Raw genomic sequence first — 18,129 nt, forward strand, 5'->3', positions numbered from 1 at the left:
CCCTGCACTTTATGTCAACCCATTCACTTTTATTGTTTTTACTTGGCTTCAGAATTTTCTCTTGTTATTTTAGCATTTAATTTCATCACTTTTCACTTGACTCTTGGTTTGATTTAATTCCCTGATTTCAAGTTATCTGTGAGTATCATTCTGGCAGGTTTCGGTCTTTTTCATTTTTGTTTGAAAAACAACACCCTACTGCCCAGAAATGGCTCCACACCTTTTGTCTTGGCATTACCCTTTTGCTGGACACCTCAAAAAATAAAAAACGAGCAGTCAAAAAGCTGCTTTTACTGCTCCATTTAGGATTAGGGTATACATTTTTGTAATAAATTATGGTTGTATTAAAAATTCGGAGTATATAAGAAAGATATGTTTTGTAGAAACAAAACAAAATATAAAGCATGGAAAAGCCTCTCCCCCCAAGTGGGATGAGGCTTTCTGCCGAGGGGTTGCTGATTACCAGCAACGCCCAAGATAACTAACCAAAACCGGCCCATCAACCCAAACAAACACACAGGACACGGACCATCAGGAAAACAATGACACTGGCTCGGGAAATTATCTACCTCCGGATCCAAGCAACGCCCTGCGGATTCCAGTGGGTAGAGAAACTGATCAATCGAAAAAGACAAGTTCCAAAAGAAAAGCTTCGCCAGACTCAAACATCTCTGTGTCGAAAAAGCAATCAGGGAAAACAAAGGAGGAAACCCGGCCAAGATATTCATCGGCACCAACCCGGATTCCACCACCCTGTCATGAAAAACTTAACTTTGCAACACACAGAGTCTCCTTTGCATGAGAGGAGACTCTGGCCGGACACAAAAATAATGTCATCATTCTAGGTCAGGAAATCCATTCACTGGACAATCAAGGACACTTGGTGAATGGAACTTGCCTGGAATTTTGGCCTGAGGACTTAAAAATCCTATAAAACCCCAATCCTGAGGATGCTCAGACGTGGATTTGGGAAACCTATACCTCCGGTGTAGACCCCTGTCCACCCAGCGCTGCGCTGTTCTTTTTATTGTGGGTTTTTATCGCTGTTTCTGTTTATTATTGTTTTTTTAATAAATTTCTCTTTGATTTTATCCCAAAATTGCCTTTGCATTTATAACAGATTGGTGCCGTGACTCGGATCGGAAAAACTGTGGGAGAACCTCGCTATCCAGGGGGGTACCCCCGCTGATTTCAGCGGCCTGGGAAGCCGAGAACCTCCGCAGTTCACTCCGACACCCGAACCAAATTTAGGCTAAGGTAAAAACCACAATAAAAGAGGATACGGATCCAAGAAGAGCTCGGGAAGAGAAGCCGCGGCTTGGTAGCTCATAAAAAGTCAGTTGTGCACGAAGACATCCTCGCAGGAAAATTGCTGTAAGTACTGCAAGGTTGAGCGGAGTGATTGGGCAAGCGTGTGTGAGACGTGATCTGATCACGGAGCGAGAGCGGACTCCAAAGCCGCGGTTCCATCCTCCCGCGAGGGAATTGGCCGGCCACGGAGGAAGCGAGTCGGGGTGAGAGGACTCTCTCTACACGTTTGTAAAGCCTGGGGCCAAAGGGGTGCTCTGGGGGACTGATCACGAAGGGCTGGAAGAGGAAGAGGACGTCCAGTAGAGCTCGGGAAAGAGTAAACTCTTCTAGCAATCAGGACCCAGGAGAGGTCCGGAGGAGAGATCAAAGCGCTAAGAAAAACCCCGGAACAGCAATCCGAGAAGGTGAGTATTAGCAGACTTTTTGACTCTCAAACTACAAACACAACGCAGAATACTAGGTAAGACTTTTGTTTTTTTCCTTCACCATGGGACAGAAAAAGAGTAAAATGCAAAAGCCAGTAGATACGAAAAACCCTTCCATAGAAACGAAGGAATTGTTAGATATCCCACCAGAAAGTCCTTTAGGTTGGTTGTTAAAAGATTGGGAAAATTGCCCTGAGAGGAAAAAGAAGTCCAAGGCAAAAATGATCTACTATTGTGCCGAGGTTTGGGGTGGACAGGAACTGAGGCCCCATCTCACTTGGCCAGTATTGGGAACATTTGAAAAGTGGACATGCAATGAGTTACTCTCATATATAGAACACAAGGTTCCCTCGGACTCCGAGGAACAGGAATATGCCCGACTCTGGCTAAAAGCCAAAGTAGGACTATTTCCGATGAAACTAAAAAGTGAAACAAAAACAGAAACCTGGGAGCCCCTTGATCATTTACCTCCTCCATACCACGGGCCGGCAGGGTCCCCCGTGGTGGATCAAGTGGTGCCATCAGCTCCCACGAGCTCGCTGGCACAACCAGATGAAGCACACACATCGCGAACAGGGGAACCGGCGCCAGCAGGGGCTCCGGTGGCTCCTCCTCTCGCTCCTCCTGTGGGAACCGCAACCGCCGCGGTTTTCCCAGAAACCATGGTAGCACAAAGTCGGGGATCTCCGTATCCCCCACTGCCCGTTTCGCTGCCCCAGCCAGGTTCCCCGACTTTGGAAAGGGGAATCCTTCATAATAACCTAACGGCAACTGATTTTTCATCAGCAATAAAGGAACAAACTCTCAAAAACCCCTATTCCCCCCCCGCAAGCAGGACTCGGTTTAAGTCTAGACAGATGAGTGAGGAATGGGAAGAGAATGAGAGTAGGCACAGAATGTTCCCTCTCAGGGAAGTGCCTACTGCTCCAGGAGTGATTGGATTTGTGAATGTACCCCTAAATTCAGGGGATGTGCGAGCATTTAAGAAAGAGATGGGAAGATTGTTGGATGATCCGTTTGGAGTGGCAGAAAGGTTGGATGAATTTTTAGGCAGTAGCATTTATACATATGAAGATCTCATGGCTATCTTGAGATCTCTGTTTAGTCAAGAGGAAAGAGAAATGATTAAACAAGCTGGTATCAGGGATTGGGAGCGGCGAAACCCTCAGGGAACGCCAGGCACTCAAAAGTGGCCGAGCGTAAGCCCGAGTTGGAGCGCCCAAACAGAGGATGGTAGAAGGAGCATGAATGATTTAAGGAACATAATTGTGCAAGGAATAAGGGAAGCGGTTCCCCGGGGCCAAAATATTAGTAAGGTGTTTGGGGAATGTCAGGGGAAAGAGGAATCCCCCACCGAGTGGTTGGAAAGATTACGGCGAAGTCTGCAGATCTATTCTGGGACGGACCCTAGTTCTCCGGTAGGAGAAGTGTTACTTAAAACACAGTTCGTGGCGAAATCATGGGAGGATATTAGAAAGAAATTGGAAAAGATTGAAGGGTGGCAGGAGAAAGGTCTCCAAGAGCTTCTGAGGGAAGCTCAAAAGATTTACATGAGGAGAGAAGACGAGAAACAGAAACTTCAGGCCAAAATACTGGTGGCCGCAGTAAAAGAAGCTCAGAAACAAGAACAGACGCACGGCAAGTTTAAAACAGCGCCGAAAAAGCCGCAGGAGCCACAGAAGAATGGCTCCGCCCCGCGGAGAGATCCCCCAGAATGTTTTTACTGTAAGAAAGTAGGACACATACAAAGGAATTGCCACCAGAAAATAAAAGATGAAAAGGTATTTCAAGAAGATTAGGGAAGTCTTGGGCTCTTTCAGATGGGGATGATAACAGCTAAAGAGCCCTTGATAAAATTAAAAGTAGGTCCCCATCGTGAGGAAATAGAATTTTTGGTTGACACGGGAGCTGAGAGAAGCACCCTGCAAAAATTACCACGGGGATGCGTGGTAAGTAAGGAAAAGGTAGTGGTAATCGGTGCGAAGGGAGATCCCTTCAAAGTTTCTGTAATTAAAAATGTGGAAATAGAGTCTGAAAATAAAATATGCCTAGGAAATTTGTTATTAGTAGAAGAAGCCGATTACAATTTGTTAGGAAGAGATATGATTGTCTCATTGGGTATAAACATTGTCGTAAAGAATTCTGAATTAGTAATAAAGATATTCCATTTGACTCCAAAAGATGAAAGGGAAATCGATCCCAAAGTGTGGCATTCAAAAGGGGAGGTGGGGAAATTAGATATTACCCCCATCAAAATTGAAATAGAAAACCCAGAGGACCCGATAAGGGTAAAACAATATCCCATCCCGATAGAAGGGAAAAGGGGTCTGAAACTAGTAATTGATGACCTCCTTAGAGGAGGTACCCTCGAACCCTGCATGTCTCAACATAACACCCCCATCCTGGCAGTGAAGAAAGCGGATGGGAGCTTCCGACTGGTGCAGGATCTCAGGGCAGTAAATGCTAGAACCCGAACCAGGTTTCCGGTAGTGGCAAATCCTTATACTTTACTTAACAGACTCTCACCCGAGGATGTATGGTACAGTGTAATTGATTTAAAAGACGCATTTTGGACTTGTCCTTTGGATGAAGGGAGTAGGAACTTCTTTGCCTTTCAATGGGAGGATCCGGACACAAACAGAAATCAACAGTTAAGGTGGACGGTCCTCCCACAGGGGTTTGTGGAATCACCCAATTTATTTGGACAGGCATTGGAACAATTACTTACTGAATTCATTCCAGAAGAAGGGACAAAGCTCTTACAATATGTAGATGATTTATTAATTGCTGGAACCATGGAGGAAAAGGTCAGAAAAAGTACAATTTCATTATTGAATTTTCTGGGGAAAAAGGGGTTGAAAGTATCAAAATCCAAACTGCAGTTCACGGAGCCCGAGGTAAAATATCTGGGACATTGGATTTCTCAGGGGAAAAAGATGCTAGATCCTGACAGAGTGGCCGGGATTCTGGTGCTCCCAGCCCCAAAAACGAAAAGACAAATCAGGCAGTTTTTAGGGCTCCTGGGATATTGCAGACAGTGGATTGAAGGATACAGTGAAAAAGTAAAATTTTTGTATGAGAGATTAAACACAGATAGAGTAAAATGGACCACACAGGATGAAAGCAAGTTTCAGGAATTGAAAACTGCACTTATAACTGCTCCTGTTCTAACCTTGCCAGACACAAATAAAGAATTCCAGCTATTTGTTGATGTAAGTGGACAAACAGCCCAAGGAGTTCTGACCCAGGAGTGGGCAGAAAAGAAAAAGCCCATAGGATTTTTATCAAAAATCCTAGATCCAGTCAGTCGAGGGTGGCCCACTTGCTTGCAAGCAATTGTTGCAGTAGCTCTGTTAGTCGGGGAAGCAAAAAAGATAACTTTTGGAGCCTCTTTGACAGTCTACACCCCACACGATGTAAGAACTATCTTACAACAAAAAGCCGAGAAATGGCTAACTGATTCGAGGCTTCTGAAATATGAAGCCATGCTAATTAGTTCGCCGGGCCTCGAGTTGAGGACAACTACTGTCCAAAACCCGGCGCAGTTTTTGTTTGGGGAACCAACAGGTGAGCTGTTGCATAATTGCATTGAAGCAGTGGAATTGCAAACTAAGGTAAGACCAGACCTGGAAGATCAAGAGTTAGAGGGGGGAGAAAAATGGTTTATTGATGGTTCATCAAAAATGGTAGAAGGAAAAAGAAAGTCAGGTTATGCCATCATAAATGGTAAGACCGAACAAATCATAGAATCAGGCCCTTTGCAAGCATGTTGGTCGGCTCAAGCCTGTGAACTGTTTGCACTCTTAAGAGCCCTCAAAGGCCTGAAGGGAAAAAGGGGAACTATTTTCACCGATTCGAAGTATGCATTTGGGGTAGTGCATACTTTTGGAAAAATATGGGAAGAAAGAGGTTTAATAAACACCAAGGGAAAAAGATTAATACATGGAGAAATAATTAAACAAATCTTAGAAGCTATCAGGGAGCCCCAGGAGATATCAGTAGTCCATGTAAAAGGACACCAAACTGGGTGGCGGTTTCACACCAGGGGAAACAATCTAGCGGACAAAGAGGCGAAACGAGCTGCGTTACTAGCGGTAAGTATTCCCGAGATCAGTCCCAAAGAAACCCCAGAAGTGTCCGTGCTTCCTTCAGAGAAGGAGCAAGAAGATTTCCAGAAGGTAGGTGGATATTTTAAAGAAAATAAATGGTGGTTGCCAGACGGGAGGGAGCTGGTTCCAAAAAGTATAGCGAGAGGAATACTCAGGAGATTGCATGAACAAACCCACTGGGGAACCCGGGCACTGGCTGAACAATTTTTAAAATTTTTCGGATGTAAAGGAATCTTTGAACTTGCCAAGCAAGAGGTACAGGGGTGCGTGATATGCCAGAAAGTAAATCGTGCCAATTCAAAACAAACAAATTGGGGTGGCCGGCCACTTTCGTATAGGCCATTCGAGAGAATCCAGGTAGATTTCACGGAACTACCAAAGATTGGGAGAAATAGATATTTATTAGTGATAGTGGATAAACTGACACATTGGGTCGAGGCATTTCCCAGAGCAAAGGCTACGGCCCAAACCGTATCTAAAATTCTACTAGAAGAAATAATTCCTAGATATGGGATAGTAGACCATATCGATTCTGATCAAGGGACTCACTTCACTTCCAAAATCATCAAACAACTGTCAGAGGCATTGGGAATCAGATGGCAATATCACACCCCCTGGCACCCTCAAAGCTCGGGACAGGTGGAAAGGATGAATCAAACCTTAAAGTCGCAATTATCCAAATTAATAATCGAAACAAAAATGACTTGGATCCGATGTCTTCCTTTAGCTTTGTTAAACATCCGGACCATGCCTCATTCTGAAACCGGTTTATCCCCTTTTGAAATGCTATATGGAATGCCATATAGGCATGGGATGCCGGTGGCACACCCTCAAATAGAGGATGTGCAATTACAACCTTATCTCATTTCTATAAATAAAAATCTACAGGAACTCCGGAAAAAGGGATTGATTCCTCAGAGCACAACATTGGGATTTCCAGTTCACAAAATCCAGCCGGGCGACAAAGTATTGATTAAAGTGTGGAGGGAACTTCCCCTCAGTCCGCATTGGGAAGGTCCCTTCCTCGTTCTCCTGACCACGGACACTGCTGTGCGAACGGCCGAGAAAGGGTGGACACACTTTTCTCGGGCCAAGAAGGTTCCGGATTGCCAAGCCCCCGAGTGGAAGATCACCACCCCGCCAGGAGATTTGAAAATCAAGCTCCGAAGGCACAACAAATGAACAATAGCGAGAAGATAAGTTGTAATATCCGCGATTGTTATTGTTTCCCGTTTATACATTTTAAGTGCGCTTATTGTAAGCAGATTTGGGTAACTCATTGCATAAGGGGTTATAAACCAAGGGGATTGTGCACTAGGTGCTACGAAAAAGAGCTAGACCAGACCAATCGATTCCTGATACTTGCGACTCGAGCGGGCCTTTTGGAACTTGACTCTCCGGAGTGGTTCCTGTTTTACCAAAAAGGATTAAGGGGTCAGCTTGATTGCAAAGCAGACCCCTTGGAAATTGAGTGCCGAAGGACCGTAAAAGTACCTTGTAGATTTGAACCAGTTAAAGCCTCTCGGTGGGCAACCTTCAAGCGGAGGTTTGCCATCAGGACATCAAGGGCCCCTGAAGACAGTCCTTGCTGCCGGGAAGATGGTTATCCCCGCCGTATACTTTTGTACGGGCGGAGGGAATGGCAGAGGGATGCAATTGTGGGGAATCCTGATGTCCCTGAGCCTAGTCATGTACTCGATCAAGAAAATAGAGGCCGAGGCCCCCCTAGGGGAGGCTCCCCAGGGGAAGTGTGAGCAGTGTCGGACTGCCCCAGAAAGCGAGCTCATGACCAAGTGCCCTTCGGAACTACAGGCAGGTATTTGTTGGTTAAACGGCACTCAGTTTGAATTATGTAAATCAGAAAGGAAAATCTGGTGCTCAAACTCGAGAGTAAGTATCGAGGAAAAACCTATTCGGAACTTGGAAGGAATAGGGGCTGCTGAGACCCACTTCTGAAACAAAAGAGAAATAAAGGGAATTCCCCCAATCGAGGTCTGTGGACAGTGTAATAAGACTGTCTGGATTGGGGGAAAGAAGCATTCGACGTTTTTGGCATACCACCGAGTTAACCCTACCTGCTACAATGAAGCAAGCTTAAAACCGTGCATGATGGGGGGGAAGCTGTACTGGGAAGGGAAAAATGTAAAACACGAGACAAGGCTGACATTCAATAATGAACCCGTAATTTTGGAACTATTGAAGTCAGATGACGAGAACTCGTGTTTTCAGTTTGACCCAGTGTTCTGTTTTTCAAAAGATGAAGAGGGACTAGATCCAGAGAGTAAAATAAAGCAAATAGCTATGGATTTAAAGCGACAAGAAATGGAAAATAAAAAGAAAAGGCTGGAACAAGAGAGGTTGAATTCTCTCAGTGAACAATATGAGTTATTAGAAAAACAATACGATAATTGGAAATTGCCCAGCCCCAACCAAAATTTGTTTGTTGATCTAATGCAAGAAATAGCCACCGAATTAGGTATATCCAACTGCTGGATATGCGGTGGCTTAAAATCAGCCGAGAGGTGGCCATGGAAGGGAGAGGGATTGACCCCGGAACAAATATTAAAAGGGACAGAATTAAAATTCTCAAAAACAACCCGGAGGCCAGAAGGGTGGGTCATAGATGACCGAATAATTGGGACTTTCTGCATTAGCCGAGAGGGAAAAGAGTTTACCGAGTTGGTAGGATACACTCCGTGTGTGAATACCCTCACAGTAAACTCAGAAAAGAAAACAAAAATCTGGCACCCGGAATCACCCGAAGGATATTGGATCTCCTATCGGGAAAACAATTGCGAATGGATAGAGACTATCAGATTATGTTGGAACAAGAAACCAGGGGCCAATCCCTTCCATGCCTTCATAGGCCTGAGGGATTATTGGGAGGATCCGGCAAAAACTAATAAAAACTGGGAAGCTCCCGATGGAATTTACTGGATATGCGGGAAAAAGGCATACAGTGAATTACCTCGGAAATGGAAAGGGTCATGCACACTCGGACTAATTCGGCCATTTTTCTTTACACTACCAAAAGGTGAAAGTAAGTCCCTAGGGGCTCCCCTCTTTGAAACCTTAGCTCGACAAAAGAGGGACCTAAAAAAGATATTACCGATAGCAGGAGGGAGCCAGAAATGGAACGAGGAGGAATGGCCGGCCGAGAGAATCATACAATACTATGGTCCGGCCACCTGGGCGAATGATGGCAGTTGGGGTTATAGAACCCCCATTTATCTTCTGAATCGGCTCATTCGACTGCAAGCGGTAATGGAGGTAGTTTCCAATCACACCTCAGAAGCCCTGGAACTCCTAGCAAGGCAACATTCTCAAATGAGGGCCTTTGTTTACCAGAACAGACTAGCCCTCGATTACTTGCTAGCTGAGGAGGGAGGGGTGTGCGGGAGATTCAATGAATCGGAGTGTTGCATGGAAATAGATGATTATGGCGAAACTATAAAGGGACTAGCTGCAGAAATCAAGAAAGTGGCACATGTGCCCGTTCAAAAATGGAATTCTATTCTACAAGCCTCTTGGTGGGATCAAATTTTCGGTCAAGGGGCTTGGTGGAAGAAGCTAGTGTTCTTTATAGGATGTTCAATAGCCGGAATCATCTTTTTACCTTGTTTAATTCCTTGCCTGATTAGGCTAATACAATCTGTAGTGCAAGGAATGCAAATTGCCGCCCTCCCAATAGATCCAGAAAAATCACAAGATAAAAGTGCCCTTCTTTCTAAATTACTGGTTTTAGAAGAAGAGAAAGAGAGTAATAAGGCATTAAGGGCCTTAGAAAAATTTGAAAACGAACATATGCTGACCACCAAAATTGACAATTAGACAAGGAAAAAAATGATGATGGAAAAAGAATAAGAAAAGGATACTTTTCTTTAAAAAGAGTGTAAAATAACGAATTTTTAAATGTGATAAATTATTAGGTGGGGGACTGTAATAAATTATGGTTGTATTAAAAATTCGGAGTATATAAGAAAGATATGTTTTGTAGAAACAAAACAAAATATAAAGCATGGAAAAGCCTCTCCCCCCAAGTGGGATGAGGCTTTCTGCCGAGGGGTTGCTGATTACCAGCAACGCCCAAGATAACTAACCAAAACCGGCCCATCAACCCAAACAAACACACAGGACACGGACCATCAGGAAAACAATGACACTGGCTCGGGAAATTATCTACCTCCGGATCCAAGCAACGCCCTGCGGATTCCAGTGGGTAGAGAAACTGATCAATCGAAAAAGACAAGTTCCAAAAGAAAAGCTTCGCCAGACTCAAACATCTCTGTGTCGAAAAAGCAATCAGGGAAAACAAAGGAGGAAACCCGGCCAAGATATTCATCGGCACCAACCCGGATTCCACCACCCTGTCATGAAAAACTTAACTTTGCAACACACAGAGTCTCCTTTGCATGAGAGGAGACTCTGGCCGGACACAAAAATAATGTCATCATTCTAGGTCAGGAAATCCATTCACTGGACAATCAAGGACACTTGGTGAATGGAACTTGCCTGGAATTTTGGCCTGAGGACTTAAAAATCCTATAAAACCCCAATCCTGAGGATGCTCAGACGTGGATTTGGGAAACCTATACCTCCGGTGTAGACCCCTGTCCACCCAGCGCTGCGCTGTTCTTTTTATTGTGGGTTTTTATCGCTGTTTCTGTTTATTATTGTTTTTTTAATAAATTTCTCTTTGATTTTATCCCAAAATTGCCTTTGCATTTATAACATTTTGGTTTAGGGTCGAGAAAACCACAAAGCCCAGGCTCCAGGGGCACTGCAGCTCCAAAAGGCATGCCAGGGGGAACACGGCACTGCCCCAACATTGCTCCCTCCTCATCTTTCTGCTTGGCACCAGCCTCAGCCAAATGCTGTTTTCACCTCTCTGCTTACAGTTAGGGTTTCACTTAGGGTTAGGATTGAGAAAACCACAAACCCCAGAGCACCAGGGGCACTGCAGCTCCAAAAGGCATGCCAGGGGGAGCACTGTTCCAGCATTGCTCCCTCCACCCTTTCCTGCTTTCCCACCACCCATGTGCTCAGCACCACAGCACATGGATGCTTATTTTGCTCTGCTCAGGTTTAGGCTTATGCTTGAGGTTAGGCTTGAGAAAACTAAAAAGCCTATACCTTCTGGGATGTTGCAACTACAAAAGGCATGCAAAGGGGAGCACTTAATATTATCTCATTTTAGTTGATTACAATCACTTCATTTCACAATTTTCTTTTATTTCTTTGAATTTAATTTCATTTTATTAGAAGTTGACACTAGTAAGTTTGTATAACTTTGTTCTTTTCATTCAAGAATCCATTCCCTTTCCTGAAAGGAAATTCTTCCTTTCAGGAAAGGGAATGAAATCTTGAAATCAGAGAACAAAGTGGAACAAATGCTCTGGCAAGGAGATATGATCAAATAAAATGCAATTGAAAACAACCAGAGAATTTGGAAATGGACTACCTGCAAACAGATGGACTGAGACGAAATGAGCAGTGAAAAAGACTAAAACTTGCCAAAATTATTGCCATTGAAATCCCAAAAGCAGGGAAGAAAAGTAAATAAAGAGACAGGAGAACAAATTCAAGAAATGAAATGCTAAAAAAAAGGACAAAATTCTGAAACAAAATGAAAACAATAAAAGTGAATGGGATGACATGAAGTACAAAGAAATGGCCTGAAGCTTGCCCAATTAATCCTCATTGAAATCATAATTTCCCTGCAGTTCATGTCAATTTGCTTTAATTGTTTTCATTTTCTTCAGAATTGTATTTTTTTTCTTTTTTCTAGCTTTTAATTTCTTCAGTTTCTTCTCCTGTCTCTTCATTTGACTTCATGCCCTGATCCTGGGATTTTGGTGAGTATCATTTTGGCAGGTTTCTGTCCAATTCATTTAGAAAAAAGAACAACCCACTGACCAAATATTGCTCCCTCCACACCTTTCTTCTTGGCACACCACCTGCTGGGTATCTAGCCAAAAAGCTGCTTTTACTGCTCTGCTTAGGATCAGGCATATGCTTTAATTTAGGGTTGAAAAAAACACAAATCCCAGAGCTTCAGGGACACTGTAACCACGGAAGGGATGCCAAGGGTAGCACAGCACTGCACCAACATTTCCGCCTCCACACCATTTTCCTTGGCACCACCCAGGTGCTGGGCAGCTCAGCCTCAGCTAAAGGCTGCTTTTACTGTTCCACTTAAGGTTAGGGTTCCAAAAGTCACAAAGCCTAGAGCTCCAGGGACACTGGAGGGAGTCTCTTGAATAGACTTCCTTCAGTTAACCCATGACATGGTGGAGCTGAGGTTCAGCTGCAGGTGGGACCATCTTGTTTGACACAGGGCTGGTATTCTGACTTTTTTGGAAGGGGACAGGAATGCAGAAAGATATATATGTCCATATTCAACTTTTTCACTTTTTTTACTGCACAGGTAACCTATATGCAAACTATCTCTACACATGTTGGCTTTTTGCATATGAGAACTTTCTCCTTGATCATGTTTGCATTTATCAGAAACACTTTGTAAGAGACAAAAGGCAAAGCATTGGCAAAAGATCTGAAAGACTGAACTATCTCCAGGGTTTAGAATATGTACTACTCTCATTCATTTGAACATGAACTTTAGTTTGCTCCCTGTACAGCTGCATGGGTGTGTTCCTAATCACAGCTGTATATGAAAATGATGTTTTATTGATGCTGAGTTAAGACTACTTGTTTTGTTTAGTCAATCAATCTACAGAGAGCAAATGAGCAATTCTTAAGGTGTTTCAGTTCACTGTGAGCAAAAGCAGGATTTTCTGGCTGTTTATTTTTCCAAGGTTCTGAAAAAGAACTTTGTTTAAATGAGATCTAGTATACACTTTATCCAAGGTCTTAAATAAATTTAAACATCTGATCCTTTTCTTTCAGCCTATGACTGAAAATAACTGTGATGTTTTGCATACCTTGAAAATGTGAACTTTTATATAATCTTTTATAGTAAATGACAGAAATATTTTAAGAAACAAGACTATGAAGAATCACTTTCACAAGAGGTGCTTTATGGGGGAAGATGACTAACTGTTGTTACACTGAAACTACTGTAGCATGAGGAATAACCTATAAACTGTCTGGAGGAACATGAATCATCATTCAAAACTCTCTTTCATAACACTTCCAAAAATTTCATTTCACTCTCAGTCTTCTCTTTGAAAGAGCACTCTGGCAGATAAATATGTCAAAGAAGGGAAAAATGCTGTTTAACTTATTGTTGCCTAAGTATACATTTGTTTTCAAAATGTGACTGAATTTCCTAATCAGAAAGGAAGTACAACAAATAAATGAGCTCTGCTTTATTTTCCTTTGGATACTTCCCTAGAATATTTTAAACAACAGCGTGGAGGGTAGCAAAGCTAGCAGTCAGGCAGTCTTCCCATCAATGTGAGCAGTGTCAGAAGCACTTGCTGGCAAAGCAACAAGTATCAGGATTAGCAAAAGAGACACCTTGCCATCAATCTTCTGCTGAGCTGAGCAGAGGACCATTGCCTCTTGATTGCACCAGCAAAACCTCGTAGCCTGCACCTGAGTTTTAACCTGGCTGGCAGAATACAGATTCAACAACAGGGAACCGATAAGTAGACAAAGGACATTGCAAATATGAGAGGCATAAAACTGTACAGTATCAGAATAAAAGCATCCCAATCTAAACCTAAACCAATTGGTTAAACATAAAAATCCCTCTTACAACTTGCAAGGTGGTTGATCAGGTTACACAAGACACAGACTTGTTCCTGCAGTGAGCATAAAAACCACACTTTTCTCAGTTCTATATCTGGATTTCAAAACATAAGTCTGATAGCATCTTTTAGTGTTTTCAAGTACTTTTTCTTTAAGTTCCCCTAAAGAATTCTATACTGCTACTGCTCTGTTGGATGAATGCAAAGGCAAAAAATTTCCTGAAATATTTTCTAAGCAAGTGTAGGTTTATCTTTTCCATCTAAAATTTAAAAGTTGTCCAAGGCAGCCTACCCTCATCTTAAATTACAACAGTTTAAAAATTTCCATAGAAAGATCAGTTGTGCAAGGCTGGATTGGACTGTGGCTACATGTCTGAGGTTTCCAGTTCCTTCTAGTTCTCATGTTGTACTTCATGAATACTGTGCTGGTTTTGCATTAGTTGATATTTTGATATCTTTAAAATAGTCCCCAGAGGTTGACATAGCCCATGAAAGCATCTTTGGGAAAGCTGCAAGGCATGGCAGGGACTTTCACACTGTGACCAGATTTTCCTTCCCCAGGTGGCCGATTTGCTGTGACACTGAAGCCACAAGAGAACTGTTTCTTGTGAAGAAGTGTCCATGACATAGCAAGAGAAACTCCTCTCCCTACAAGAACTGATGAAGGACTATTAAAGAGGTGGTAACTGATGGAAAATTCCAGGTTTTGTCTCTGCATTGTCAGAGGGAAAGAAAAGAGGTTGTGGAAAGGGGAGGGGAGGAGAAGTGTTCTGAAGGTTTTATTCTGATTCTTATTACTCTTTTAGTTCTGTTAATAAAGTTTTCTTCATACCTTTGTCATAAACCTGTATTGTGATATTGGCTTTCGCAAGTATTAAGATGAATATTATATGTTAAATACTTTTTGGCTATGTATGTACTTTTTTTCTTGCTAACAAGTTTTAAGCTTAAAGGAATCTCCTAGGTACAAAGCAAGGAAACCCCAGAGGGCAAAGACAGTGGAGCCCAAGCTGTTATCAGCGGAAGAACAATAGAGCCCAAGCTGTCATCAGAAGCCAGGACCAGGCCGTTGGCAGGGGGGAAAGATATGAAGCCCAGCTGCCCTCAAAGGAAGGATGAGGGGCCCGGACTGTTATCAACACTGACCATTTGCAGAAGAAAGGAAACCAAACTCAAAATAGTGCTCATCAGCAAGAATAATGATGACCAGCAAAAATAGTGCTGAACAGCAAGAATAAAAACCATACAGAGCATGTTCTAAATAGGCGGAGCCAGGGAGGGGACATGCTAAGTACTTCTTGAAAAGGTTCGAATATGCATTAAACCCTCACAGCAGGAGGGGATAAAAAGAGTGTTCCCCAGATACCAGGTGTGTTCCTGGCAGCCCGCCAGGGCACCCGGCCATTTTAACCCTTTGCTTTATTTTCTTTGTCTCCTAATTGTCTTTTTGTTTATATTAAACTTTTTATAATTTAGTGAATCTCGTTCTTAACACCTTTTACATTTTGAACCTGCTTTGCCTTCCTCCTAATTCATATCACACAGCAGGAAATTAATACATACTTCTAGTAGGTGCACTGGTGATTTTAGCCAGCACTAAACCCACTACAAATACATTTGGCAATGTCTGATGCTATATATATGCTCTTTCCTTTACACTCCTGAGTTAAACTACTTACACAGTAAAGCATAAGCCCTCAATTTTCTAAGACCGTCTCTCTATTTGATGGCAGGAGGAAAAGTCTCAGAAAAGTTCTTGTCTTCACTGATAGCAGACACAGATCCAGTGGGATGCATCTAGGATGTGATGCTCTTGACTGAAACTCTATTTTTTCCAAACAGGGCTTTTCCTATTGCTTTCAGAAAATAAATACGATGCACAGAAATATCTGTGCAGTCCATCTACCTCACTCTTTGCCTGCTAACACACCCAGCAACAGTCACCACCCAAGCACAATCAACATATCGCCAGCAACTGGCAGAAACACAAGGCCAGACTTTGCCAGCCTCACTCAGGCAAATTTCCAATGGAAGCCAACAGCAACTGAGAAGGAGCGTGGGATTACAGGTAGTGTTGGAGCCAAAAGCTGTGTGTGCACTGTTCCACAAAATAAACATATTTCTTAGAAATTTGAGCAGTACTGGGAATGATAGGGGGATTGCTGAAAAGCACAACTATGACTTGATTTCAGCTGCAGCTCTTGTGTTCAGGGAAAGAGAAATAAAATCAAAAATGGTGCTCGTAATCCCAGATTGATGCAATCTAGCTGCTTAACACTCCCCATCCTATCAAGCACAGAATTTCCTCCCTCCTGCTGGGATTCTAGGGCTAAGGATGTCAGGTAAAAAAACCTCTTGAGCCTGCCAGCAAGTTCCTTGGAGGAGCAAAGTGCTCCTGAACACTTGTCACATAGCCTCTTATCAGGAAAGATTATAATCTCTTTCTCACACTAATTTGACAAAGGCAGAAGCTTATACCAACATCATTTCCACACCCAGCTAAAAAGGAGAATAAATCAAAATGTCAAGGACTGGATTTTTTTTTTAATTTATGATCCAAAATCCTAAATATTCTTCTGACGTTTTCCATTGTCTAGCTAAATTAACTTCTTGAACTATTTTTTTTATAATAAAGAATAAATGTTTCACCCTATTCAGTCTTTTAGCCACTTTGTACAGCAGTTAAATTCTATACCTAACCACTCTTTTGCACAATCACTCTGGAGTAAATCTGCAGAAGTTGAGGTCTATATGCAAATTTGCTGTAATGTAAATGAGATCCTATACAGCTAAAATGAGATTATTCTGACATTAATTTCCTATGTATATCTTAAATTTTAGACAAAAAAAAATAGAGATGGAGAGGAAGATCAAATTACAATGGAGACAAAGCTCCACATTCATGGGTGAAGATGCAGGCAGAGGTGATAGCAAATTATATTGGCAGTGCCAAACTCTTCAAGGAAAAGGGTATTTCATTTTTCTCTTTGAGAAAAAAAAAAAAGAAAATGGAAAATGAGACACTGAAATTGAGGGGCTACTTTCACTCTTTATAATACTCAAACTTCAGCCACTCGTGACAAAGTTTCCAGTCTCAAGCCAGGCTGCAGTCCTCCTAAGTCAAGTTAGCTGGGACATTTCCAAGACCAAGGACAGAGGAATTAAAAAAAACACTAGAAAACCTCCTCTCCTCACATCTGCTTAAAATGCCATTTATCCACAAGAGTGCAAGAAGTTTCAGCTGAATGTAGAAACTCTTCCAGTCAGAGAAAGTGGTGTCATCTTTCATCAAAGTCTTTGTGAAAAATCTGGCCAAAATTTATGACAGGAAAGACACCATCCAGTTGAGTAACTCACTCCCTATACATCCTCTCACCACTCTCTGTATGTGTACTTAAGGCCATGAGCAAGCAGGATTACTTGCCTTGTGACCATGACTTTGAACTTTGAACAGCTGTTTTGTCTGTGGAATCAGAACTGAGGCTAGAAACCTCCTTTTCTCACCACACTTTCAGAGTGGGCCTCTGTGTCCAGTTAAAGCACCCCCTTCCTAACACAGGCAGCACAACAGGCAAAAAAAACAGGAATTGCAGGGAAGACACAGAGTGACAGTCAGCTAACTGGGAGAGAAACCAGTGTTTCCATGGAAAGACACAGAACACATGAAAACAGAAACTGGGGAGAGAGGTCCATCAGGTGCTTCACTGTTGTGTATATGTCTCTATGTATGTACATACTTACAATATATATTACCCTATATATTGACCATGTACAGTTTCTCTTCCTCTGCAGATAGAATTAGATAAACAAGACAATAATTTCCAGACACAGCCTCTTGTTTTACCAGTCAGCCTATGCTGACCATCACTTCAGTGGATTGATTTGTAGCAGTTGAGTTAATACCTGGCTCTTGTTTGTATGATATCCTTTTTATGCATAAAGGCCTGAGGGAAGTGGCAGGTGATGAAAGGACTAAGAGCTCAAAAACTGGCAAAAGGGTGCCAAGATGGAGGAGGTAAACTTGAAGGGAACAGAACAAGTGGGAGGACAGCAAATGAGGTCAGTTGGTAGGAAAGGAGCTGGCAGGCATCCAACTCAGGGAAGAAAGGCTGATGTCCCAGCACCTTCAACTGGTAGATTCTCCCCAAGTATTCAGTCTGTAGCACCCCACAAGCACAGCACGCACCGTCTCAGGTTGCCTCATCCCCTGCTCTCAGTGAGGGCTGCACTGAGCAGCTTCACACACACTCAGCAAGAGCTCGGTTCGCAGTGAAAACATGTTATTTCTCACAAGTCCAGAGATGCTGAGGTGGGAGTGTGCCTCTGCAGCACTCCTGCTCCAACCGGGCTCAGGTGCAGCAGGATGCTCAGCTCTGTCAGATGGATTTTTAGTATCTCCAAGAATGGAGACGCCATAGCCTCTTTCCATCTTCAAATACACAATTTAATGCGAAGTAGTGGGGAAAATCGTATCTTTGAACAAGCAGTGAGGTACCACTTTAGCCTTCAGCTTCCTCTGAGAAAAAAGAAAAAGCAGAGGGTGTGCGAGAGCATCCCACTCGCGTCTTACGG

The sequence above is a fragment of the Poecile atricapillus genome, chromosome 3 (genome assembly GCF_030490865.1).
Source record: "Poecile atricapillus isolate bPoeAtr1 chromosome 3, bPoeAtr1.hap1, whole genome shotgun sequence".
Classification (NCBI taxonomy): Eukaryota; Metazoa; Chordata; class Aves; order Passeriformes; family Paridae; genus Poecile; species Poecile atricapillus.